The following is a 26398-nucleotide window of genomic DNA, read 5'->3' as shown; positions in this document are numbered from 1 at the left end:
CCTTCACCTCCACAACAAAAGCATTTTCGTTGTGCACAGGGGGATAAGTGAAGAAGTTTGCCATTTACAACAGCAGAGTAAAATATTAATATATCGTGACCAGGGTAGGAATTTCACGGCGGCCACGACGGCCATGGCCGTCGTAGCCCCTTGCGTTGGCCGCGAGGCCCCTTTGAAAAAGGTTTACAGGCCACGGTGGCCTTGGTGCCCCCTTCTTTCAATATTCTGCTTTGCGTCCTACTAATAGCGATTTTTATTTAGCCTGTGGCCTGTCAAAATAATCTTAGCATTCACAGCGCAAATTAATTTAGTCTTTTACGCAGTGGAGAAAGTGACAGCGCAAGAAAGAAAGTGCGTCCAAATTCACTCATTCTCAGTTGAACTACTCGCGAAGTAGGCTATTCATCACACAGACATCACAAGTATCACATGAAAGAGCTTTTTCTCAGCTTTTAAACGATGTTAGCCGATAATTGCTGTGTTGAACGGTTCGCGAGAAAAGTAAATAATATAATTCAATTTAATCATACATTCTACTGAAGGTTTTGCGTCCCATGATCTCCCTACCATTCATCTCGGTGGAATACTTTACGAACCCTTCTTTTAACACATGACAAACCATATATCAGAATAAACATGAGACCTTACCGAACACAAAGGTGTAAAGCAGTCATCTATACAGTTAGCCGTTCCAGAGTAATCCAGTTTTGAATTTGCAGTAAAGTTCGACATACATGGATGTCTCCAAATTTGGGCTTTAAGTTTTACAATGTGTTTAAATTGTTCCACATGATTTCATAACGGGCCAAATACAAAATAAATGTTACAAATATCGCCTAGATCGCCTTAATGATCACAAAATGCTAAGCATGCATCTAGGCTATTTGAGTTTCTTAAAGCTGAGCTGTGCTTAAATTGTTCAATAGGCCCTACATGATTTCATAACAGGCCAAATATAAAATAAATGTTATATATAGCCTAGATATCTGTAAATATTAGATGATCAGATGATTTACAGTTCTATGTAATATGTCATGTTTCATGTTTTTGTAATGTTTCATTCAGTGATGCAGGTCTACTGCAGTGAATAGGCTAAATACAACTTTGATCATTTTTATAGCCTACTACTGTATAGTTAACTTTGGCCTTGGTGCCCTGACATGTGGCCTTTGTGCCCCCCACCAAATATGCCCAACTGAAGGCCAAGTGGCCTTGCCCCCAGAATAGTGAAATTCCAAGCCTGATCGTGACTCTAAAGGGAGCTTTACATTCGCCAAAAATACCTAAACCTGCATAGTGTGCCTTTAAGCATGTTCAGCTGCACAATCATAGGTAAATATGTAAACAAACCAAACTTTCTAAAAGTATTCTCTAAACCACTGTCTTGTCTCATGAGATTTGGTATATATATATATATATATATATATATACAATATGAATTGATATCAGGAAGAGAAGAGAAACCAAGTCTCCATCAAGATCATTCAGTAAGTAATGGTTAACGTATAGAACGCCGGTCATTATTGGGAAAATAAGTCCCGACAGGGCGAACCGGACCCCGACGCGCATGACTGGCGTTCTATACATTGTCCCGCTTATTACACGGCTACTTGCCAAAACGAAACAATAAACTCCCCACGATATGACTATTTAGCCTACATAGCCTAGGCTATAGCCTATTTGTTACCGTTTATCATGGCTTTTGCTGAGAAACAAATAGTTCGCAACAACACACGCTGAACTTGAATCAAACATTCTTTAGAACACAGCTGATCAACCGTCTGCTTTTCACTTTTGAATGAAGTTCCAGTAGTTGCGGAGTGATATGAAAGACCTGAATTAGAATCACAAACTCCGTTGCCATTGACAGCGGTCATTATCTTTTTCAGAGGTCCTTTAGTGTTCAGTTCATGTGTTGATACTGTAGAAAAGACAGATTTTTCCCATATCAGTAGTAAGTCATTGGGAAAAAATGCACATAATTCATATTCATACTTTGCCTATATGTTACCATTGGTTTGATTATTCATTTGTCCCTGCTGTAGAACATAACTCCTTTTAACCAATTTGTCTTTGATATGCAAGATGTGCTCAGCAGTGGTTTGTTTTCCCCAAGGCAAGGAGAGCACGTTAGAGCCATTAACATTGTATTTTAATACTGCGCAGCCTAAACCGAAGCCGTGGTGCAGACTGCTGACTGAGGCGGGATTTTCTGTCACTTTGCAGAAGGAGAGTGACCCTATTTGTTCCTGCTAGTTGTTTCCCAAGTAGAGGAATCAGGGCTTAAACTGAGTCATAGTTTAATACAGCAGCTAGAACACACAAGGGTGTGGATGTTTTATTTACAAACACAACACATTGGACTAGTCCGTTTTAACTGACCCTCATTGCTTCTCTTTGGGAAAAGGCATTTCAGTGATGTGACATTTCAGTTCCACAGCCACAGTCTGGATTTTTCTGTTTGGTTGTCTCCAAGTGAGGTTGTTAACAGTTGCCATGTGGTCTACTAGCCTGTGATCCCATCAAATGCCCTCACATCAATCTACAGCCAGTAGCGAAATGTCACTGTATAGTATAAGGCAGATAACAGCAGTCTTTTACTCAGATGTGACCTCGCCAGATAAAGCTCTGCATCAGCAGTCACAGGCAGGCTGAGCTGCAGCTAGTGCTAAGAGCCAAGTGTGCTTTCAAATCACTCTGCCTCTGTGTCTCTCAGATTCAACAATCAAAAAGGTGCGCAGGGGAGGCTCAGATCAGGACGAGTTACCCAAAGGCCTGTTGCCAGGATGCTAACCAAGTAAGGGAGTTGAAATCTGCAAGAATTTAAAGGTTGTATCAGCAATAGCGGGGATACGTCACTTCTGTTGATGTTCAAACAAAACAAAGAGCTAGCTCGCTACTCCCCCCCCCCTCCAATTAAAACTCTCCTAAACGTGCATCTCATCAGTTACTGGTTGAAACACTTTATTTTGCCTTTGAGTGGGTTGCCAACCCTTGTTGGTAGCAATTGTTTTTGTGTACAGATCTCGGAACCTAGGCTGCCTGCAGAGACACGTTTTTTTGACGGCCTGCTTATGGGGCAGACAGCTAGCGGATCTTTAGGAAAGAATAGATGAATGTGATCATTTATGTTTGGGCCTTTTTTGGGCCTGAAATCGCTGATACAACCTTTAAACAGAGTGTGGTAGGGCAGAGGTAGATGTACTGTAGTACAGGTGCTGGTCATATATATCATGAAAAAGTTTATTTATTTCAGTAATTCCGTTCAGTATACAAGTGAAACTTGTATAATGTTTACATTCATTCCACAGAGACTGATATATTTCTGTTTATTTCTTTTCATTTTGATGATTAAAACTGACAACTAATGAAAACCCCAAATTCAGTATCTCAGAAAATTTGAATATTGTGAAAAGGTTCAATATTGAAGACACCTGGTGCCACACTCTAATCAGCTAATTAACTCAAAACACCTGCAAAGGCCTTTAAATGGTCTCTCAGGCTACGTTTATACGGTGACGATGAAAAGAGAAGACGCAGAAGTGGCGTCTCGTCTTCATTTTTTAATTCGCGTTTAGACAAGCATTCTCAGGGGGAAATCTTTGTTTATATGAAGATATATGAAGTTTATATATGAGATTCACAAAGAGTGAACTACAGCTGGAGTCAGTGCTTCAAGAACCACCACACACAGATGTATGCAAGATATGGGTTTCAGCTGTCGCATTCCTTGTGTCAAGCCACTCTTGAACAAGAGACATCGTCAGAAGCATCCCGCCTGGGCTAAAGACAAAAAGGACTGGACTGTTGCTGAGTGGTCCAAAGTTATGTTCTCTGATGAAAGTACATTTTGCATTTCCTTTGGAAATCAAGGTCCCAGAGTCTGGAGGAAGAGAGGATAGGCACAGAATCCACATGGCTTGAAGTCCAGTGCAAAGTTTCCACAGTCAGTGATGGTTTGGGGTGCCATGTCATCTGCTGGTGTTGGGCCACTGTGTTTTCTGAGGTCCAAGGTCAACGCAGCCGTATACCAGGAAGTTTTAGAGCACTTCATGCTTTCTGCTGCTGACCAACTTTATAGAGATGCAGATTTTATTTTCCAACAGCACACAGTGCCAAAGCTACCAGTACCTGGTTTAAGGACCATGGTATTCCTGTTCTTAATTGGCCAGCAAACTCGCCTGATCTTAACCCCATAAAAAATCTATAGGGTATTGTGAAGAGGAAGAAGAGCTGAAGGCCACTATCAGAGCAACCTTGATGCAGATTTTATTTTCCAACAGCACACAGTGCCAAAGCTACCAGTACCTGGTTTAAGGACCATGGTATTCCTGTTCTTAATTGGCCAGCAAACTCGCCTGATCTTAACCCCATAAAAAATCTATAGGGTATTGTGAAGAGGAAGAAGAGCTGAAGGCCACTATCAGAGCAACCTGGGCTCTGATAACACCTGAGCAGTGCCACAGACTGATCGACTCCATGCCACCCCGCATTGCTGCAGCAATTCAGGCAAAAGGAGCCCCAACTAAGTATTGAGTGCTGTACATGCTTATACTTTTCATGTTCATACTTTTCAGTTGGCCAACATTTCTAAAAAAAACTTTTTTTGTATTGGTCTTAAGTAATATTCTAATTTTCTGAGATGAATTTGGGATTTTCATTAGTTGTCAGTTATAACCATCAAAATTAAAAGAAATAAACATTTCAAATATATCAGTCTGTGTGTAATGAATGAATATAATATAAAAGTTTCACTTTTTGAATGGAATTACTGACATAAATCAACTTTTTGATGATATTCTAATTGAATATGACCAGCAGCTGTATACATAGTCGACACACAGGTTCGTATCACTGAGAGACCGGAGACATGGTTCTATAAAAATAAAGAAAATGTATTGACACATAACAGGTCCTTGATGGATTGCACTTAGAGACAATACAAACAGGAATACAACCACAAGACACTAATCACATATACTAAACACATATACAATCATCCTGCACCCAAATAAGGTCCTATAGGCCTACTATTACTGCACACAGGGCAAGGAACAGGGCTGTGGGCTCACCGGGGCTAGCAAGAGGCTGGCAAGGGGGTAGGGTCCGGGCACAGCACACCACAGGTGAACACAACACACACACACTTGATGCACAGCAATTACAAAGGACAGTGAAGGGACACCACCACCTGGGAATCAGCTTGCCGCCCACTTTGGCCCAACAGCTCCTGTCCAGCACCAGAGAGAGAAGAAAACACAAGGAACTTGGTTAGCTCCACTGACAGTATGGACAAACTCTGATAGTGTCACTTATCTTAACAGTCACTGGCTTGAAAGTCAGGCTACATGGGTGCAACCACCTGGTCAGCTTTAACATTGAAAAATGCATGCACGCACACAAACGCACATACACCCCAACTTGGCGTTCGCAAACACACGTACACACCAACACAAAATATGCACTAAAACAACCAAATGCTCAAGATCAATCAAGATCAAGATCAAGATCAACACAGTGCACACATAAAACAGAAGCAGTAGGAGACAGGCCGACAGCATCAGGTGGCGTGGGAGTAGGGTTGCAAAGGGGCGGAAAATTTCCGGAAACTTACCGGAAACTTTCCATGGGAAGTGGAATTTTGGAAATATTCCAAATTGGAAACTTTCATGGAATTAAAGGAAATTATGGGAATTAATGGAAATTTACGGGAATTAACTGGGAATTTTTGGTAATTCCTACTGTTTCATATACAGACATTAACATTTTGTTTCGTAATAAGCAATATGATTTGTTTGTTCGTATTTTCGCTTAGCTTAGCATACAAAGATAGCTAACATGCTAGCGGGAATCCCATTCTGCCTATGGTTTACTAGCGTGCTAAGCTAGCAACACTGAAACCACTGAACTGCCCAAGATACACCACGCCACTCAACAACAAAATCCAATTGGTTGGAACATTGACTGACAATCAGTTTGTTCAGTTAGAATCCCAGACAATGGTAAAACAAATAAAAATATAATGACACAACATACCACCCCAACCAAACCTTATAGATTATGTAAATTATATATAAATTGTCAAGTTTAATCATACAGATTAATCGTCCCATTACAGTTTATGCAAAATGACGTACACCCATTTGAATGAGGACAAAAGTGACGACAAGCCCATAACTGGGCAACTCTGTTTGCAAACTTCCTCCAGTTTCACACCAGTTATTCCCACATGATATGACATGCACTTTTCCCCATGCACATGAACTTGTCATATTAAAAATTCCCAGTTTATTCCCATTAATTCCCGTTTATTCACGTTAATTTCTGTATATTCCCGTTAATTCCCATGGAAAGTTTCCAACTTTGAAAATTCCCAGAATTTTGCAACCCTACGTGGGAGCAGCAAGCTTGAGAAGTAGCCAGCCACCATACCGTGCAGCCTAACTGCTGATCACATTCCAAGTTAGCTGAAGTGCTTAGCCACCGCAAGTAGAACGGTGGAACAAGCTCAATGACGGACGCAGTTCCCACAGCTGAATTGGGTACGAGGCTGCCTTAAGCAGAGACTCGAATCAGAGCCACTACTCACAGCTGGAACGACGCACTGCTCCAAATTGTTCCTCACTCACAGGACAGCACCAGCCCAAGCAGCCTGCTGCTCCCAAGCCACTACCAGGAAGTGGATTCTCCACAGCAAGTGGATAGAATTGGGAGACATGCAGTCGACTGCAAAGATATAACATGGGCAGGTGCCACTTGGTAATTAGCAGGATGATCCTCAGCTACTCATCAATTAAGAGTGAGAAGAGGCAGAGACCTACAATATCCTGCTACAAGAGGTAAGGTATTGACTACAAAGCAGCCATTTCTACAAGTTTCTTTACACTTAAGCCTATTTTATGCTTCTGCGTCGAATCGGAGGCGTACCCCCGCAGACCCCTCTGCGTCGTTACGAACCCCTCTCCGACCCCTTCGCCGTAGCTTGACGTGCACCTCCAAAAAATTGTAACTTCGCGTCGAGGTCAACTTGTCCTGTGTGTTGATAGTCGGTGTTTCAAGCAGCCTACTGTGGAGATTAGCAACATGGTAGTTCACTGACATAAGCTTTGCAAATAAACTCAGACATATTTTGGTTACAATGACGGTGTTATCCGTTTGTAAAGTGTTTATATGTCAGTAACGTTTTGAAATTAGCACTTTGCCAGCAAGCAGTACTTTGTGGGCAGTTGTGCTAAAGTTTGCCTGCTAACATAACTGAAACTGGCTGGCAGACACCTCGCAAATAACCTCAGACTTTTTTGCTGGTTTACTGTGTCTATTTCTCGATATTTTGTGCAAAATCTAAGCAAGAAAAGGCCAAACAAATAAGATTAATATTTTGGCACAACAGTCTATGGGGTTTGCCATTCTGAGTAGAAGAGCCCATTTACATTCTCTGTGAGTAAGCTACTGTTTCGGTCATAGGCTATAGTCTTGTTTCGGTGGTGGGCGTCACAAACACAGGCGACACCGATCGCTATGGCGGTGAAATGAACCACGATGCAACCCGGCGCAGAACCATAAAATGGTCACGACGCCGTAGGAGTGCCGGCATAGCTACGCCGTGGAGTTGACGCAGAAGCATGTTAAGCCCTTTAGGCAGGTCAAAAGAGACATAGCTATCTCAGAAGGGATCTTCTCCATGTTACCAAGGAACTTCTCAAGTCTGATGAGAAAATGTAATTCCAGTTCGACAAATAGGGCCAGAGTTATAGAATCCTGGAGTTTCACTTTTAGGGCCAATCTCAATTCTCTATTTTACCCCTTCCCTTTCCCCCTTCCCCTTAGTTTTGCGCGTGCACGTGAGACGAAGGGCTATCTCAATTCTCATTTCGATCGAGGGGTAGGGATAAGGGCAAGGGGTAGATACCCCTTAAAACCAAGTAAGATCGGGAGCTTACTTGAAACCGAGGGGTAAGAGAAATACCCAACATACAACGCTCACACCGGAAAAATAAGCACACCGAGAGATTCATTGACATGAAATGTTGGCATTAATAAGGATTATAAAATTAAAATGGCAATTGTTTTATGTTGCATTCAATCTTGTGACCATATATTGAAGGTCCTGTTCTTCACGAGGAAGTTTTCAAAAATCGCTGTTTTGTGAATGTTAACAGCACATCATTATTTGCGCGAATGTCTTGCATTTTACATATTTCCATGTCTACCCCGAGAATTGGCAGCATACCATGTCAGAAAAGTCCAACAGCAGCTAAATTCGCTGAACTTTTTTACCGCTCGTCTGATATGAATGCTGCATAGGCCTACTGCTGCTGAATCCTCGCATAGGCTATTACAGGTAGCGATTGCTTCTGATGTCAAGTAACGACCATTTGGATATTATTGTAAAATATCTATATAAGGAGTTGTGGGATGTTTACATAGCAAACTGCATGTTTATTTTGTCCCCCATCTCTGTTTCATTCACCCAGACCAGAAGGTAGGCTGCGAACGAACATAGGCACGTTCTGCTGTTGTTGAAATAATTCCTGAACGGTTTTATTCCGAGCTGAAAATGCAATGATAGCCTATTTGACAGAAGACAGGTTGCTAGTGACAAAATATTAGCTTTCAGAGTGATACGATCTCTGTAAATTACGTTAATTCAAGTGTTTCAATCATTTAGCTCTCCCTTATGGTTGGCTAGTGGTATCTCATTTCTAAGGGGAATATTCTTCACCCCTATGTCTTGCCACTCGGTTTCGAGGGACAAGGGCTAGGGGTAAGATGAAGGGATAGGGGAAGGGGAAGGGGTAAAACAGAGAATTGAGATTGGCCCTTAATCTAGATTAGGATAAGTTTTTACACTTTACTTGAAGGTATCTACATAAGAGTAAATGACACTGTCATGAACGTGTCATAAACATTATAAACAAGTTATAAACATGTATGACATACTGTAAGGCTTCAGTTTTTGTCATGACAAGTTAGGGTTAGAGTTAGGGTTAGGATTAGAGGTTAGGGTTCATGTGTCATGACAGTGTCATGTGTCCGTGACAGTGTCATGTCACTCCTATGTAGATACCTTCAATTATTATACGGCTCTTCACAATGCTAGTAGAACGCTCCATTGACTTGAATGGGATTTCCCAAAGTTCTAGCGGTAAGATATATTCATGTAATTATCGCTGCAAACATATAATTACCGCTGTCAATGGCAACGGGTTTTGTGCTTCTGATACGTCTTTCATATCACTACGCAAGGACTGGAACTTCATTCAAACGTGAAAGCAGACGGTTGATCAGCTGTGTTCAGCAGCGTGTGTTGTTGCGAACTATTTGTTTCTCAGCAAATGCCACGATGAACTGTAACAAATAGGCTAGGTTATGTAGGCTAAAGTGATATTGTGGGGAGTTTATTATTTCGTTTTGGCAAGTAGCCGTATAATAAGCGGGATAATGTATGTAATGTTCAGGGCGGAACAAGACCCCTCCGCTGCACACTCTCTGCTCACATTGGCCAACAGGAAAGAGAAAGAAGGAAAGAGAATGTCTTTATTGGGGTATGGGCATTTATAGTAAACACTACGTACGATGCATGAGATCACCTGACCAGCATCAGAAATAGATGATTTTTTAACACCCATGCACGATGGCAATACTACCATCAGTGGTCTCTAAGAACTTATTGCCAGTTTAAAAAACCTGGATGGAATAGGCCTCTTTCACTTGAGTTTCCGCTGTCAAACTGGGGCCCCAAAAGTGGTACATAAAAACCTGGAAATGTACTCCCTTTCATCTCTGTCTCTTTTTCTCCAGATGCTTACATTTTGTACATTTGGCATTCAAACAGTGACAGTCCCATGTCGTGGTACTGCTGGGCTTTTTAACCATTCACGGTTTCCACTGAACTCTCCATCTCCATCATTATCATTTTCAGCAGGGGCTTCAACAACATGGCAAAGTCGCTGATGAAAGAAAATAAAAGAATCTCTCTCCCACCTCTATTTTCACCTCAAAAAGAGTGCTAAAAAGCTGTTTTCCTGGAACCTCAGTGGGCAATTTCTATGAATTCTAAGAACACACTGCTCCTGGGGGAGTTTTTGTGCTCCTGGTGAGTTACAGAATTAGTGACATAACAAACTATTCAGACTGACCTTGGATGTGACTCTCAACAGTGGCATACACCAGTGGACTGACAACACAGACTCACAAGCCTCTCATTTTAGAAATGAAACTGTGTGAAGTCTCGTCAACCCCAAGATGAGTGATTTCGGCGTGACTCAGAGGACTGTTTAGCTGGGGGTAGTCGTGATGATGTCGGAGTTCACATATAGGCCACTGCTTCATTAGGGATGCCGTGCTGTATAATTCTCCGCCTCCACCACTGGATGTGTACGAGTGCAACAGTTTTCAGCCATCAGCACGCTGGAAGACAATTATTCGGCATGTCTTGCAGAGGTGAGTCTGACATGAAACATTCGTTTTCAAGGCTTTTCGTGGAAATCTTTTTAAAAATGCATGTATGAATTAGCATTGACATTAGCACAGACAAGCTTGAGAAAAGTGTTCAGCGAGTAAAAAGTACCTCGACAGAAACGTGATAGAACACAAGAAGAGCTGGTCAAGAAAAAAGCTGCATGTGTGTGGTGTGTTCAATAGATATCATTTGCCATATACCGTCACAGTAAAAAGGTGCAGGTGGTGGAATAATTACTTGGTGACTTAGTTCATGAATAAATCAACACTGATTATAAAAGGCTTGAACTGTCCTCTGTGTGTGTCACTGTCATGAAGTATCTGACGTATGTAAAATAATAAGTGCTCTCACACACCTTTTTGAGGCATATGGATCTCTAGGCTTCCTTTGTTCTTGTTGCCTGTCGACCATGGTTTTTTTTCTTCATTGTCCTTTATTCTTTCTAAACCCTGATTCAGTTCTCTCAGAATTGAATTGTGGCATACTCACAAGTAGCTCTGATTGCATGTCACCTTTCCCTTAGAGGCCAAGAGCTGCCTTTTATCTCTTCCTTTATCATGAATTAAATGCATTCGATTCTCTTTAGATTTCAGTGCTGAGCATCCTCAGAGTGCCACAGAATGCAGAGGGAGCTTCAAGCCACAGCGGGCTCACAGGTCTGCCTTCAGCAAGTGAATGAAGTGGCACGTCTCCAGCACATTCCCCTCCACAATAAAACACACCTGGTCACATTGACATTAATTTTGGCACACATTGACAGTAAATACCAGGTAAATGCATTCATGCTTCTTTTTCCATGTTCCATATACAACATGTAGAGTCTTTTTCTTTACCCCCCTTACTGAGCCTGGACATATAACAGTGTAGACTTACTTCTCATTCTAAAATGGGCAATGAGCATCAACAGATCTGTCACAGTCAAAGTCATTACCCTCAGAGCTGCACTCTATAAGATGCCATACAGGCTAACTAGAGGTACAGCATGATTGTATATGGCTGCAGGACTTGTCTTTGCTTCGATGACTATGGGAATCTTTACTGAATGCTTCTCCACTCTCACAAGATTCTTTATCCTGTTACTGTCTCCTCCTTCACTCTAGTGCAATGCCATGCCTAGACCTCAGCACAAATTAACCAAGTCCACAGTTCCTATTTCTGTAAGCAGAATGATCTCACATTAGATTACATGTAAGTTGTACTCAACTTTGCTGGACTCCCTCTTATGAGGTCTCACTGTGTCTGGAATGTTCATAAATTCAGTTATAAAAATGCTAATGTAAATATTGTTCTATTGTATTTAAAGTTGATTTTTCAAGAAAAATCACTACTCACTACTATCTTGCTTCATGTCCCTTCATTTGTCAAAAATGTTTTTTTTAACCTGACATATACACTTTAATCAATTTCATCCTTTTTTCCGTTCAATTTTTTGTGTTAAAAACTCAATAACTAAAAGTAAATCCACTGAGATTTTAAGTTGAACATGCTTGTAGTCAGCGTACCCAGAGAATACACCTCATAATGCACAGATTCACCTGCACACATTCATTAGCAATCATCATAGGGGTCCAAGCAGAATTCGAAATATGTCAATTAGAGTTCCCTTGGTAGAGATTTGGTCTGCAAAATGTTGTCCGTTAGTGAGCCAAATAAAACTTAAGAAGATGTGAGCAAATGTTACCAACTGTATACCACATTTTTTAAAATTTATAGAAATGTGAAATGCCCCTTATGGACAGAATTTCACGAGCATGCATGCAGAGGTTAGCGTAGTGATCCTAAATTTCTAATTACATGTATATCACAAGATAACAATGGCATGGCACTAAACTAAAAGGGGTGACCCCATGTTTCAGATCAAAAGCTGCTGTCAGCTGCTCATTAGTAGCTGAGCCCCACTAAAGGTCTGATTCTAGAATCGCCATTGCTTCTAGTAGTGTCAGTAAAGCTCTTGGCAGTCTTTGCAAGGGTTTACATACCTTATAATACATTTTTAGAACAAAACTCCTTACTGCATCAAAGCACAAATAAACTTGCAGTATTTCATTATTTTTCAAACCTATGCTTTGAGTTTCTTTTCTTTTTTTTGGGGGGGTGAGGGGGTGCTAACAGTACCTCAATGAATTCACCATAAGCAGGGAAATATATTTTAACAGCAGCTTCATATAATGCACATGATCTGTTATGAAAATATGACAGTTAATAGTCCTTTGTGAGCCCTCTTGATGTTAATTCCCAGCTTCAGGACCAAGTCATTGTCACCTGCAGAGATATAGCTAGAATGCATCCGCTGGGAGAAAGGATACACTATCCAGACAAAACTAGATGTTGAACTGTTGTGTATATCATCATATTTACTTCAGTGGAGGATAGTTTATTCTACTTATACATTCCGTTAGAGGATATAGTAGAGTTCTGGAACATACAGATAAGGATTCTAATTTTGTGAGCCAGTGCACTCTGTGTCGACCACTAATGGCTAATGGAGTAAATAATTATAAGCTACCTTGCGATAAATCTGATTAGTTTCCTCCATGAGCTAAAGGAAACTAAGAGGAGACTGTCTATTTTGGCATTATTATATGGACTCTAGCCCATGATAATCCATGGACCTTTTAATAAATATAAAAATATATGACAGAATATTTATACACACACTTATAAATAATGGCATTTTGCTATCTCTTAAAAACTCATCCGGTCAAAAATCACAAATACCATAAGCAACACATTTATTTTTTCAAACTCTTCTTTACTCAACTTTGGCAGTGAGTTATAAGATACAGAGTACATAAGTGTACTAACTCAGGAAAACGTTACGGATTTAGATTTCTGAATTTGGGTTCAAATTCAGAAATCTAAATCTAATGTTTTCCTGAGTGTTTTTAAAACATATAACACTATATTTTACATAACCTTTTTTTAAGAAATAGAAATCCAACGTATATCAAGTGACATAAAAAGTCCCTTCAGTGTAGAAATGGTTACTGACATCAATGTCTGGAGCATTACATTGAAAAAGCTCATCATGAGCTGTGCAGTACAAAGAAAGTCAGAGCAGAGAGACAGACGAGACAAACGAGACAGACAAAGAGGATTTGAACCAAAGAATAAAACAGAACCAGTAGCCAAGGTAGAGAAAATCTCACAGTTGGAAGAGAAATACAAGTCTTTGATTAAAGTTATCTCTCTCTCTGTGAATAAGCAGCAAACAACTACAAGCTGCCACTGTGAGAGGCTACCCTCTGGGGGTCCTGGGGGGTTTGGGGGTCCTCCCCCAGAAAATGTTTAATTTGTTTGATGTGATTTCCTGTATTCTGGTGCATTTTGGGGATGGTCAATACTTTAATCAGATTCATAGCCTACATCCTGTTGATATTGAGGCAATGATTCCATGCAATGGCTTGGGCTTCATGGCCCCCTGACCCCTTGGGCCCGTGCAGTAATCCATCCATGAGGATCTCCATGAGATTGCACATCCATGAGATGAGGACAGATAGCGAGTGCAACCTCCTGTAATTTCGGAATCATCTAATTTGTCTGATCTTCACTATACACCAATCCGCCGGGAACTCTAGCGCCGCCATCTTGCCTGCCGCCATTACTGCGTGCCTGCAGAGTGTGACGGTGTGACACTTGACGGTGCCTTCTAATGGATTTTCAATAAAAGCATCCTTTCAGAGAATATCTAATAGGAGATCCTGCTCATGAAAAATTGTCAGGTGAAAGGGAACATTGGGTAGATGATGTCAGGCAGTGGCCAAAACTTACCAATGAAGGTAATTTATTGACAATTAATGTATTGTGTGACGTGTATTAAATAATGACAACAATAAAACCGAACACTGTCATTACCAGCTGTGTTGTTAATATGTTCACAACAGGGCTCGAATGATCTTTTTGTCTTTAAGGGGGTCTCTCTGTCTCATAAAAGTTGGCACATCCCGCGCATAGCCTAAAGGTGATATATTATAGGCGCGAGTGGCGCTTTTGCGCAGTATGCGCATAGGCCTAGGGCAGCCATTGAATATTCCGCCATCAGAGATTGCTAACAGGTGTTTCAAAATATCTGGGAACTTTCCGGAGCTCTGAATGGCAGAGGATAGCTATCAATTCACACAATCATTGAAGGGGGCCATAATTTATGACTTTGTCAATAAACATAGAAGAGGCGAAGCAAGTTCAACAGCAAACTAGACTTTTTCAGCACATATCAAACCAGGCTAGCCCAATGAACACCTACGTAAATAGACAAAACACTCGCATCAAGCAGGGTGACATCTTCGGACTTGCGAGTGCTGCTGTCAAATCGATCGTATGCGGTTTGCTCATATAGTCTAGTGGTGTGGTGGTGAAGTGCTGTCATGCTGCATTCAAGAGCGTAGGGTAGGTCTACGTCCAGTAGTAGCCTATATTTTAATTTAACGTCTTTAATGGTAAGAGATCGCACAGGGATGGATAATGAGCATACCTGTCAACACTCCCGTTTTTCCCGGGTTTCTCCTGTATTTCAAGGTCATCTCCCAGCACCTTCCCGTTTTGTTATTTCTCCCGGAAAACTCCCGTAATCTGCATGGCCATCAAACTTCATTTTAAAATCATTGATCCATTCAGGTTGCCAGATTGTGTATGAAATACACCCTACACATACACGATCACTTAGTTTCAATTTCAACCGTTTTGTCATAGGCTAAAACCTGGCAACCCAAAACCCAAATAAGGAAGCGGGTGCCGACTGCGCAGCCTGAGTCTCTCGTAAGCAAGCAGGATAGTTGAATGGCCTACTCCAGAACTAGCTGTTGTGAAATTGTTGGGAATTTAATTGATTAACACATCACATAAACTGTTATTGAGTGTTGATACACTGAACTTGTGCCCTCGGAACCAAATCTGACAGCAAGCAGCTTTGGAGTTTTGGAAGTAGGCTGCAGGCAGGCAGCTGGTGGATACATAACTGGCATGAGTAGCCTAAGGTAGCCTAATGAAAAGGTAAAAGCAACGACCGAAATGCAGTGTTGAAACACGTGTATGAAACGTATTAAATATGCAAACACAGATCCGGTATAAAAACTGACCACCCCCCCCCCCCCCCGAAAAAAAATCTCCCGTTTTTGGGAAGCTAAATGTTGACAGGTATGATAATGAGCGTTGTTTAAGATTAAATTACAATGCCAGACACCTTCAGATATGAGAGACCCCCTCAGATTTTTGACTTTGTTGTTTTCATGGGAGCCAGTCCTCACTCTATGGGAGCCTGGCTCCCTCTGGCTCCCACGTAATTCGAGCACTGGGTCACAAGCTTCAGAAGTTGCAAATAACTATTAGCCACAACCACAAGCCACAACAGTAAAATACATGTTCTTACAGGTATTCAGGATTGTTTTATTAATCGTATGTATTTCATCCACTTTTAACGCACATCTTGGTCCTCCACTCGACCAGGAACTCTGTAATCCGTAAGGCTGTAAACATGGGCAGTCCATGTGCAATAAAGGTGTCACGGCCCACAGACTCAGGACAGGGAGGTAGAGTTCAAACAAGAAGTTTATTTACAAAGGAAAACCAGGAAATGGGTTGTCAAACCCAGGTCGGGATCAAACAGAAGTTCCACTGGAAACAGTAGGCCAAGGAGGGTCCAAAACACAGAGGATCAGCAAACTTAACGGAAGAAGTCCCAAAACACAGAAGATCGACTTAACTACAGTAGATCCAAATCCGGAGGTGACTCGAGGGGTCAGACCAGGAGGACGCTGGAACAGGCGAGGGGAATCCAGGAGGAGTATTCCTTGTGAGTCAGGCTGGTGGATAGCACCTTGGTGTCATCACTGACGAGGCCAGACAAAGACTGAGGGGAGACTGGGGTTTAAGTAGGGAGTGAGGCTGATTGGGAACAGGTGCAGGTCATTAGTAAACTGGGGAGTGTGAACGAGTGAGGGGAGCTTCAGGAGAGTGAGCAGTGGGTGTGGCTGGAACCGAACCTGGTGTGACTGACATCACCCCCCCCTCCAGGGGCCGCATCCAAGGACGAGGGGGCCCGACGCCGAGGTCGCCCTCGGCCACGAGGGGCTGGTCGACTGGGATGCGTGCGATGGAACTCGGTGAGAATGGAGGGGTCTAGGATGTAGTCACGGCTGACCCAGGAGCGATCTTCAGGGCCGTAGCCCTCCCAGTCGACCAGATACTCCAGTCGACCTCTGCGGCGCCGGGAGTTGAGGATGTCCTTAACGGCATAGATGGGACCCTCGTCCAGGAGGAGCGGCAAGGGGGGTTCCACTGCAGCACCAGGTTCTGTGGAGGAAGGAGAGTGAGGTGAATGGTAAGGCTTTAGAAGTGACACATGGAAGGTGGGGTGGATCGATCTTGTAGTCAGGGGGAAGCTGGAGGCGGTATGTGACTGGGTTTATCTGGTGAGTGATAGTGAAGGGACCAATGTATTTGGGGCTTAGCTTTTTGCTGGGCAGTCTCATCCGGATGTCCCGGGTGGAGAGCCAGACCTTTTGTCCAACCATGTACCCCGGTGTGGAGGACCGTCGGGCATCGGCATGGTGACTCTGGCGGCGAATGGCTCGCTGGAGGTGGCTGTGAGCTTCGCCCCAGACCTTCTCACTCTCACGGAACCAAGCGTCCACCGCTGGGACATCAGAGGGTTCCCTTGACCAGGGGAACAGTGGTGGTTGGTGACCGAGTATGCACTGAAAAGGGGTCAGGCCGGTGGAGGGCTGGCGTAGAGAGTTCTGTGCATACTCTGCCCAGGGTAGGTAACGGCTCCAGGTGTTCTGGTGACCATGGCAATAGGTCCGTAGGAAGCGACTAATTTCTTGGATCCTTCGCTCTGTCTGACCCTTGGTTTGGGGGTGGTATCCCGAAGTAAGACTCACCGTCACCCCCATCAACCGGAGGAAGGCCCGCCAGAATCGTGAAATGAATTGTGGTCCCCTATCCGACACTACATCTTCAGGGATTCCAAAGTTCCTGAAGACGTGCGTGAACAGTGCTTCAGCAGTCTCTGCGGCCGTCGGGAGACCCTTCAGGGGAATCAGTTTGCAGGCCTTGGAAAAGCGGTCCACAATGACAAGGATGCAGGTGTGGCCCTCAGACAGCGGGAGATCGGTGGCGAAGTCGACTCCTAGATGTGACCATGGTCTCTTTGGAATGGGCAGAGGCAGCAGCTTCCCTGCAGGCAGATGACGAGGGGTTTTGGCCATGGCGCAGTCCACACAACCAGCTACGTACCTACGGACGTCTCTCACCATGCCGGGCCACCAGTACCGCTCCTGAAGTAATGAGAGGGTGGCCATGATCCCAGGGTGTCCGGTGCCGGGTGAGGAGTGTGCCATGGTGAGGAGGTGGGTTCGGAGGCTACGAGGCACGTAGGTGCGATTGTCTGGCTTGTTAGGTGGCACAGGCTCAGTCTCCATAGCTGCGGCGATCTGATCATCGAAGGTCCACTGGATGGGACTAACCACCACGCCAACTGGTAGGATAGGCTCAGGCTGTTCAGGGTTGTCCTCAGGGTGATAGATGCGAGACAGGGCATCAGCTCGACAGTTACGTGAGCCTGGCCGGTAACTGATAGTAAAGGTGAAGCGTGTAAAGAAAAGGGCCCACCTGGCTTGGCGAGGGTTGAGTCGTTTTGCTTCGCGGAGGTACTGGAGATTCTTGTGATCCGTCAAGACCAAAAACGGGTGACTGGCTCCCTCCAGCCAGTGACGCCACTCCTCCAGGGCTAACTTGATGGCAAGCAACTCTGTTACCGATGTCATAGTTGCACTCTGCAGGGCTCAGCTTCCTGGAGAAGTAGGCACACGGATGAAGACGAGAAGGATTACCATGGTATTGGGACAACACAGCTCCGACGCCCGTGGTGGAAGCGTCGACCTCGACGACAAACTCCTTGTTGGGGTCAGGGTGACGGAGGACAGGGGCTGAGGTGAAGGCCTTCTGGAGTTCCCGAAATGCCTGGGAAGCCTCTGAGCTCCAGGCAAGGGTCTTCGATTTTCCTCGGAGCAGAGTAGTTAGGGGAGCAGTGATCTGGCTATAGTTCCGTATGAATCTTTCCAAGCCTATGGCATCATCATAGGACGACAGCTGGAGGCGTAGAGTGGGTTCTAACCCCTGTCGGAACGCAGTGAGGAGGGCTGCTTCATTCCAGCCGCTGGCAGTGGCAAGGGTACGGAAGCGGAGGGTGTAATCTGAAATGGACCTTCGTCCCTGCCTCAGGGCATGCAGCTCAGCTTGGATGGAAGAGTCTCCCTCAGGAAGGTCAAACACCTGTTTGAAATGGGCCACAAAGGCATCCACTGACTCGGTGATGGGTCCAGCTACACTCCAGACGCCTTCAGCCCATTGTAGAGCACGTCCAGAGAGTAGGGAGATGATGTATGCAATGCGGGATCGCTCTGTGGAGAACCTGTGGGGTTGCATCTCCATGGTCAGGGAGCATTGCAGGAGGAAGCCCTTGCACGCCTCTGGTGATCCAGAATAGGCTGTAGGATTAACCACGGGACTGGACGGGTTCAACGGCGGAGGAGGTGCTGGTGCCGGAATTGCCGCTGTCGCGGTAGTCAGTGCCTGGCGAAGCTCATTAACCAGTTCCTGGAAGTGGTCGCCAGGTTGATTGGATCGATCTAGGCTCCATTGCCTGGTCTGGCCTTCTGTCACGGCCCACAGACTCAGGACAGGGAGGTAGAGTTCAAACAAGAAGTTTATTTACAAAGGAAAACCAGGAAATGGGTTGTCAAACCCAGGTCGGGATCAAACAGAAGTTCCACTGGAAACAGTAGGCCAAGGAGGGTCCAAAACACAGAGGATCAGCAAACTTAACGGAAGAAGTCCCAAAACACAGAAGATCGACTTAACTACAGTAGATCCAAATCCGGAGGTGACTCGAGGGGTCAGACCAGGAAGACGCTGGAACAGGCGAGGGGAATCCAGGAGGAGTATTCCTTGTGAGTCAGGCTGGTGGATAGCACCTTGGTGTCATCACTGACGAGGCCAGACAAAGACTGAGGGGAGACTGGGGTTTAAGTAGGGAGTGAGGCTGATTGGGAACAGGTGCAGGTCATTAGTAAACTGGGGAGTGTGAACGAGTGAGGGGAGCTTCAGGAGAGTGAGCAGTGGGTGTGGCTGGAACCGAACCTGGTGTGACTGTGACAAAAGGTTTGTGAATTTCACAAACGGTTTAATTCTAGGTCTGTATATTCGTACTGTTGTTAAAACAGCCGACCACACAACACGCTTTTCCCGGCATCACTGCATACCATAAAACTCCAAATAATAGCCCGGGCTTTTATTTTCCCAAATCGCCAAACTGCACCGGCTATTATTAGAGACAGGCGTCTATATAAGACAGGCCTTTAATTCCCTTTACACAAAACTTTTCCTCTGCAAAGATGGAAAATATTATCGAATTAATTATTTCAAACACACTTAATGTCTACCTATATGACTAGGCTATCTGATGACAATTACGGATCATCATTCATTTAGTGTTGAGATGTTGTTCATTGAGTGAGATACAGTAAGATCCAAATAGCGGAGATAGCCAGAACAAATAAAAACACATTTTAATTAATAGTAATTTACAAAGAGATCGTATCACACTGAAAGCTCATATTTTGTCACTAGCAAATAGCCTCGGTCCTTTGTCAAATACAGTTGCATTATCAGCCCTGACCAAAACTGTTCAGGAATTATTTATGCAAAAGTAGAATGTGCGTAATGTTTCATTCTCCCTCCTTTTCGGCACGAATGAAACAGCATGAGAGAGCATGAACCATATAGTTTCTCCCGTATTGCATTTGCCAAATTTGACAACAGTCTACATTTCAAATCATAGCCTACTTCCAGGTGCGCGGGAACATATTTTTGACCAGGGGTGCTGAATAACAAAATAATCATGGATGTCCGACGATTTTTCCCCCAGGATATGATTCGAATTTAGACAGCTAAATATGCCATTTCAGCGCCGTGTATGAGTAGGTCTAAGAGTGAGAAGTTTTATAATGCCCTGGGCAGCCACATTCCACTGCAACTATGCGCAGCACTTGCCACTCCGACTCATCAATAAAAACTGCGAGCGCACACACCAGTCCCATAGAAGCACAGGTAACACTTTACTTGACGGGTGAGTTCATAACACATTTATAGCAGCTGTCATAAACTGCACATAAAGCATTCATGACTGTTTCATGAGACATGACTCAACATTCATACCAAACCTTTCATGAATGTGGAAGACAGAACGACGAGAACTTGTCAAAATAAAAGTCCAAAGTGGCAAAGCAGCATTGCCGTTTTTGGTCCAAACCTCTTGATCACGTCACATCTGAGTCAATGGGCTATTCCAGTGCCAAAAAGACAGAACATGGTCAAGCAAATAATTTTTGTTTCATAAAAATGTATTTGTTTAATGATGTAACCTTTGCAGATGATCTCTCATCTTTTGCTACTGGGAATGTCCAACCGTTCCAGGTTACACAAATACAGGTAAGCTGAATGTAGGCTAGTTTACCTACCAGTGTTAAACTCAGTGATTACGAATACTTCACAACTTGTATAGTAAAGTGACATTCAATTTAGACTTCATAAGATATTCATGAAATATTTACAAAGGCTGGAGAGATTAAATTAATGGTATCCAGGTTACACAAATACGATGTTGGACTTTTATTTTGACATATTGTCGCCGTTCTGTCTTCCACATTCATGAAAGGTTTGGTATGAATGTTGAGTCATGTCTCATGAAACAGTCATGAATGCTATATGTGCAATTTATGACAGCTGCTATGAATGTGTTATGAACCCGTCAAGTAAAGTGTTACCGAAGCGCACTTGACTTTACATAATTAACCTATTTCAGTATATAGCCAGAGAATGTCTGTAGACGGGCTCTGATATACTGTAGCCTAGTCTAAGGTAAATTCCTTTTCTGACTTCTTTCTCTTTATCGCCATGGCATTTAGAATAAAGAATAACGTTTGCGAACCCTTCTGGTTTTGTTGCCAGCATAAAAACAAGCTTACCATCGGCCTATCTGCAAATTTTAAACACAAGGGATGAATTGAACGATGACAAGTCGGACATATAGGCATAGTTCATATTGAAAAAAAGTTATACAATTTGGAACTCTACTGTAGCTTTTTCCCTACGGCCTCTACTGGAGACCGGCCTTTAACCCAAACCTGTAGCCACGCCAGGCGTTTAAAAGAGACAGGCGTCTCTTTGGGACTCGGCTATTATTTAAAGTTTTACGGTACGTACTAAATAAAAATGAAGAAAAAGAAGAAGATTTCGCATCTACAGCTAACGTCTGCTACAGCCGCCTACGGGACCAACACGTTACTTCGCTACTTCCTTAGCAGCAAGGCAACGCAGTAATGGCGGCACTGCTTTACTTCCGCGTTTCGCCAGATTTGTGTATAGGGGAACTCAGGCTAAAATATGCATGAATGAAGAATGCCGTTGAGAGATACAGTGTGCATAGCAATCTGACCATGGAGTTCCTGAATGTGTTGGCAGCAAGGGAAAGCGTATCTACTTGATGGTATATTGCATTCTTTGTCTATACTATTGCAATTAAAACTGAATAATTTTCCTCTATCTTCAGTTTTTGTTGATTATCTCTTTCATTGTATTTGCAGGTTGCTGTCTCAGCAGTACTCCACTGCTCAGCACTGTTCAGGGGTTTGAAATATTGGGGTTAGAATTTCCCTTCCTTTCAGTCTCCCCAGGTCTGTCCAGTTCATGTTAACTGCATTGGAAAGGAAACATGATTGACAAGAAGATAACCATCCTGACTGGTTGGAGACCTCTTAGTCTTGACAGGATGAATGTCCTAAAAGAAGGACAGGTTCTTTTTTCAATTTTACCTTTTTACCAAGCTTGGACCTCAGACAGTGTAGTTTATTTTTTCTCAGTCCAAATACCTCATTGTTAGCTGGTGAAGTCTGATGAAGAGCGTGTAGCTCGAAAACGTTCACTTGGTGAAATAAAAAATAAAAGATAAAGCAAAACGGGAGCAAGTGTGCGGACATTCAACTTTGTTTTTGATTAGCTGGTGAAGTGTAACATTATGTGCCCTGAATTATAGTCATGGATTATAACTTCAAGCCACTCCACATTTCCTAGTAATATGACATCTCTCATCTCTTCCAGGTGGAGTGTCTGGTAAGTGGAGTGATTCTTCACAGCCTTGTCTTCCCTCTCTTTTTCCTTTCACTCCACTCAACTCGGCTACAATCAGTGTGCATCTCTTATTCACAGTCACATTCAAAAGCGGCCATTTGTCTCATTACCCAGCTCTTACCCAGCGGAACTTAATTTTTTTAACTTTGCACAGGTTCCTGCTGCCAACCATAATGTTAAAGCAGTCATCAGTTCTACATACATCTGTGCATACAACTGTCAAAACACATGGATCCACATATCTATTTGTAGACAATTCTCAATCTCCACCACAGTCACACAATCTAAGTTTGGGCTAATGGATGGTGAATAGAGCTCATGGATAAAGGAGATAGGGTGACACGACTTGCTGCTTTATAGAGCACTCCCTCTATCATACATGATGGTAATGCCTGTGGAATATTAGTAGTGGAATGGAGCCTGGAAATAACATCAAGATCCTCTACTGAGACGAGCTGTGAAAATGATTCTATTTCAGTGAGCCTCCTCGACAAGGCCCATTCACACTGTGGCTCTGGGCCCACGGTTACATTTACCATACAGCTGATGCTTTTACCCAAAACAGTGCAGAGGACAGTGCAGAGCTGCATTATGCATGTGTGTGTGCTCCCACCTCGGGCTACTCTCCTGACCTTAGATCAGTTTCTGCTTGGCTGAGTCCAGCTGAGGGCTGGGAGTCCTGTAGCTTTCTGAAGGTGGGTAAAGTGCTGTATGGTCAATTGAGTGGCTTCCATTTCACTTCAGACTCAGCCTGAATGTTTCAACTGTTGTTTTAGAAGTGATTTATTGAAAAATGTACGTAACTAATTTACTGTCCTTTGCAGGTATGGAGATGCATCACTCAACATTTGAAAGTACAGTACACATTGTGAAAAAAGAAAATTAGAAATTGTTGGTATCATACACATTTTCAAATCAGAAATAAAGCTTTGACACTTGAAACAAAGGAAAGCTTGTCTAGTCAGATTTAAGCTACACTAAAGTTGCCTGTTTTCTGCTTTCCATTTGTCTGCTAAAGTCGTCCACCGATGGGTTGTAAACAGGAATTTGCAAAAGAAATACCCAGAGAATGCTCTCTGAAGTTCTGCTATGACTCGTCAGCTTGGTCGAACCCAGAGTACCACGAATTAGAATTTTTGAAGTAAATGTGAGCCGTATAATGCTCTATTTATTAGCAGTTCTGTCAGATGTGTCACATCAGTCCTAGAAACAATAGTGTCCAGCCTCTATCTGTCACTATGTTGCTATGACGTATGATTGGGTAAAACACTCTGACATGACATCAATGACGAGTGCCAAGTCGCTTAGGAGACAAATAGAATGCGCAGTGTTCAATTTGCTGTCGTCATGGGGGCCAAGATGGCATTGCTGTGAGCTGGAGCTTTTGTCTTTTTTCTGTCAGTGGAGCTACATGTACTGTATGAACTGCCAATAATTCCTCCAAAACTGCAGAGAATACACCGACAGCAGTCTATAGGAAGAAATCTTCGAATTCCTTTAGCATAGCAGCTCTTTTCCATTTCGATTTTAGAGGGGGGGGGGCAGTGTTTCTAACACACAATGTTGCTAGATTGGTAATCGTCTATCACTCAGACAATGGCAGAAATGTTGTTCATCATGTTATGAGGTTATGTGCCATCATTACTAGCGCACTCAACTTCTGATATGAGGTGCTACTGTTTGCAGATTCAAGTCCGGGTGTGTAGGGCTGAGCTGCGCGGTTCAACACAACGTAAGTAACATTGGTGCCGTGACCTTGGTCAAGAGTAAGGTTTAGGGGCGTGAGTGTAGCGGAAGTCAGCTGGTCCGTAACTGTGTAGTATGTACATTGTGTATACCTCCCTCCCAACGCCTTATGTGTCGTGCTAGTATGAGAGCTAGCAGCCTGGGCTTTTAGCTCAATTGCTAGTACACTTGACTTCCGAGGTGCTGCTGTTTGCGGGTTTGAGTCTGAGCGAGTGCAGGGCTGAGCCACGCGGTACAACACAATGCAGGTTACATCAAGCTCAAAAAAGATCGGAAAAGTCTGAATTGCTTCAAAAGTTTACCTCATCTGCTTTGGTCAATGTTCATGGCATAGAGAGGGCTAAAAAGATATGCAAAGGCAGTCCAGAGATCTGGTAGGTAATGCAGTAACATGGCTCCTTATCATTTCGAGTCAGGGCCGGAGTGGGGCCACTTTTCAGCCCGGGAGTTTCAGGCCCAAGACCGGCCCACTTTTTTAGTGGTGGTGGAAATTGGATAAAAAAGGCAACATTTCAGCTCTTACTATCTTGTAGTTTTTATTATAGGCTAATATTCCACTATTCCACAAGGATAGGTTGATAAGTTAACAAAAACAGGAAGGAAGAAATAAAGCATTTGAAATGTATCCCACAATTCCACTAAGAGGCATATTGAACTACTGTATTGTTTACATGTTTTTTTCTGCATGGGTCAGCTATCATGTTGTTGTTTGGTGATTTGCTCCTTTACTACATCCACTTCTGAGCAAACAAGCCATATAGGTTGATCATGTAGCCTACTGCTGTCATAGCCTACTGTTCTTTCTTCCATAAAATAACTTTAATTCATATGGTTAACTCTGTTATCCTTTCTACTTGTCCCTAGTCATAGTTAATTTCGGGCTCATCATTTTCAGCGGGGGACTGGCTGATCTGCTGCTCAGGCTACTTTTGTTTTTAGGCCTATAGGCTACTGCATACACAGATCAAGCTTGAGTTTTGTTATCAATATTTGCATAATATTTGCAAAGTCTATGAATAGCCATATTGGATGATACCAAAATGCTAATATTTTAATTCATTTAAAGGAGAATTCCGGTGTGATATTGACCTAAAGTGTGTTGAAACATGATACCGAGTGTGAACGTATGTCTCATAGCCCATCTCGGCTTGTCCCCTGCACTCCAACATCTGGCGCTAGTTAGCCGATGCTACCAACAGCTTTTTCAATGGTGGTGCTTCGGCATCGGGCTAGCCATGCAAATAAATCACCTGACGTGGGCCCTGACATTTAAAACGAGACATTGAGAACTTTGGAAAAGCACAGGTAGTTTACTTACAAGACGATTTATACAGACAGTATCTACACAAAGTTTAGCGTTTGCAGCCATCTTGAATTTAGTCACGATAAGTCGAGCGACGAGTAAGAATGAACAGGTATGATAAGGGATCAGATTCCAAAAATAATTCAGTGGAAATGCATGGATTCCAGTTTCTTCCAGTAGCAGCAACTGGAATCCATGCATTTCAGATTTTTGGAATCTGATCCCTTATCATACCTGTTCATTCTTACTCGTCGCTCGACTTGTGACTCGTGACTAAATTCAACACTCGGTATCATGTTTCAACACACTTTAGGTCAATATCACACCGGAATTCTCCTTTAATATGTTACTTGCGAATAGGTTGACAACGCTATAACGTCCAGTAGGTTATTAGCCCAATTACGCCGTTATAATCATGGCTATGTCTCTTTACCAGTTGCCACTTATGTCTGTCCTCTTCAAAAAAAATTGGAAGCATGGCACATTTGGCAGCATTTCCCTCCAATACTTTTCGTCTTTTTTACCTGGCCTTTTCAGTCCCTCATGGCATCTTTCTACCATCCATCCTCCCTGACGCTTATCACTACGGTAGGGCCGGCCCGGCTGGTAGGCTATCTGAGAAAACTTTTTAGGAAAGACGGGCTATATGGACCCAACCAATTAACTCTTCTTGGGAGGGGAGAACAACCCATGCAGAGGCT

General features: G+C 43.2%; 1 long non-coding RNA gene across 3 annotated transcripts; it reads left to right on the top strand.

Annotated features, from left to right (window-relative positions):
- The first annotated feature begins 6453 nt into the window (after nt 1-6453).
- LOC143103025 (uncharacterized) lies at nt 6454-22471 on the top strand. 3 transcript variants are annotated; one of them, XR_012982694.1, is made up of 4 exons: nt 6454-6839; nt 9802-10443; nt 11049-11232; nt 22105-22471. It is a non-coding gene; the product is annotated as an uncharacterized LOC143103025 (long non-coding RNA). The 3 variants fall into 3 exon arrangements; XR_012982693.1 differs by lacking the exon at nt 22105-22471 and having other exon boundaries at nt 9923-10443; nt 11049-11690; XR_012982692.1 differs by lacking the exon at nt 22105-22471 and having other exon boundaries at nt 11049-11690.
- Nucleotides 22472-26398: the final 3927 nt, after the last annotated feature.

This window comes from Alosa pseudoharengus, unplaced genomic scaffold (assembly GCF_046254945.1).
Source record: "Alosa pseudoharengus isolate Yale_2024_CS ecotype anadromous, Long Island Sound unplaced genomic scaffold, YU_APseudo_1.1 YU_APseudo_1.1_scf_4, whole genome shotgun sequence".
NCBI lineage: Eukaryota > Metazoa > Chordata > Actinopteri > Clupeiformes > Clupeidae > Alosa > Alosa pseudoharengus.
Note: the sequence above shows the minus strand (reverse complement) of the source record. Positions and strands in the feature narration are given on the sequence as shown.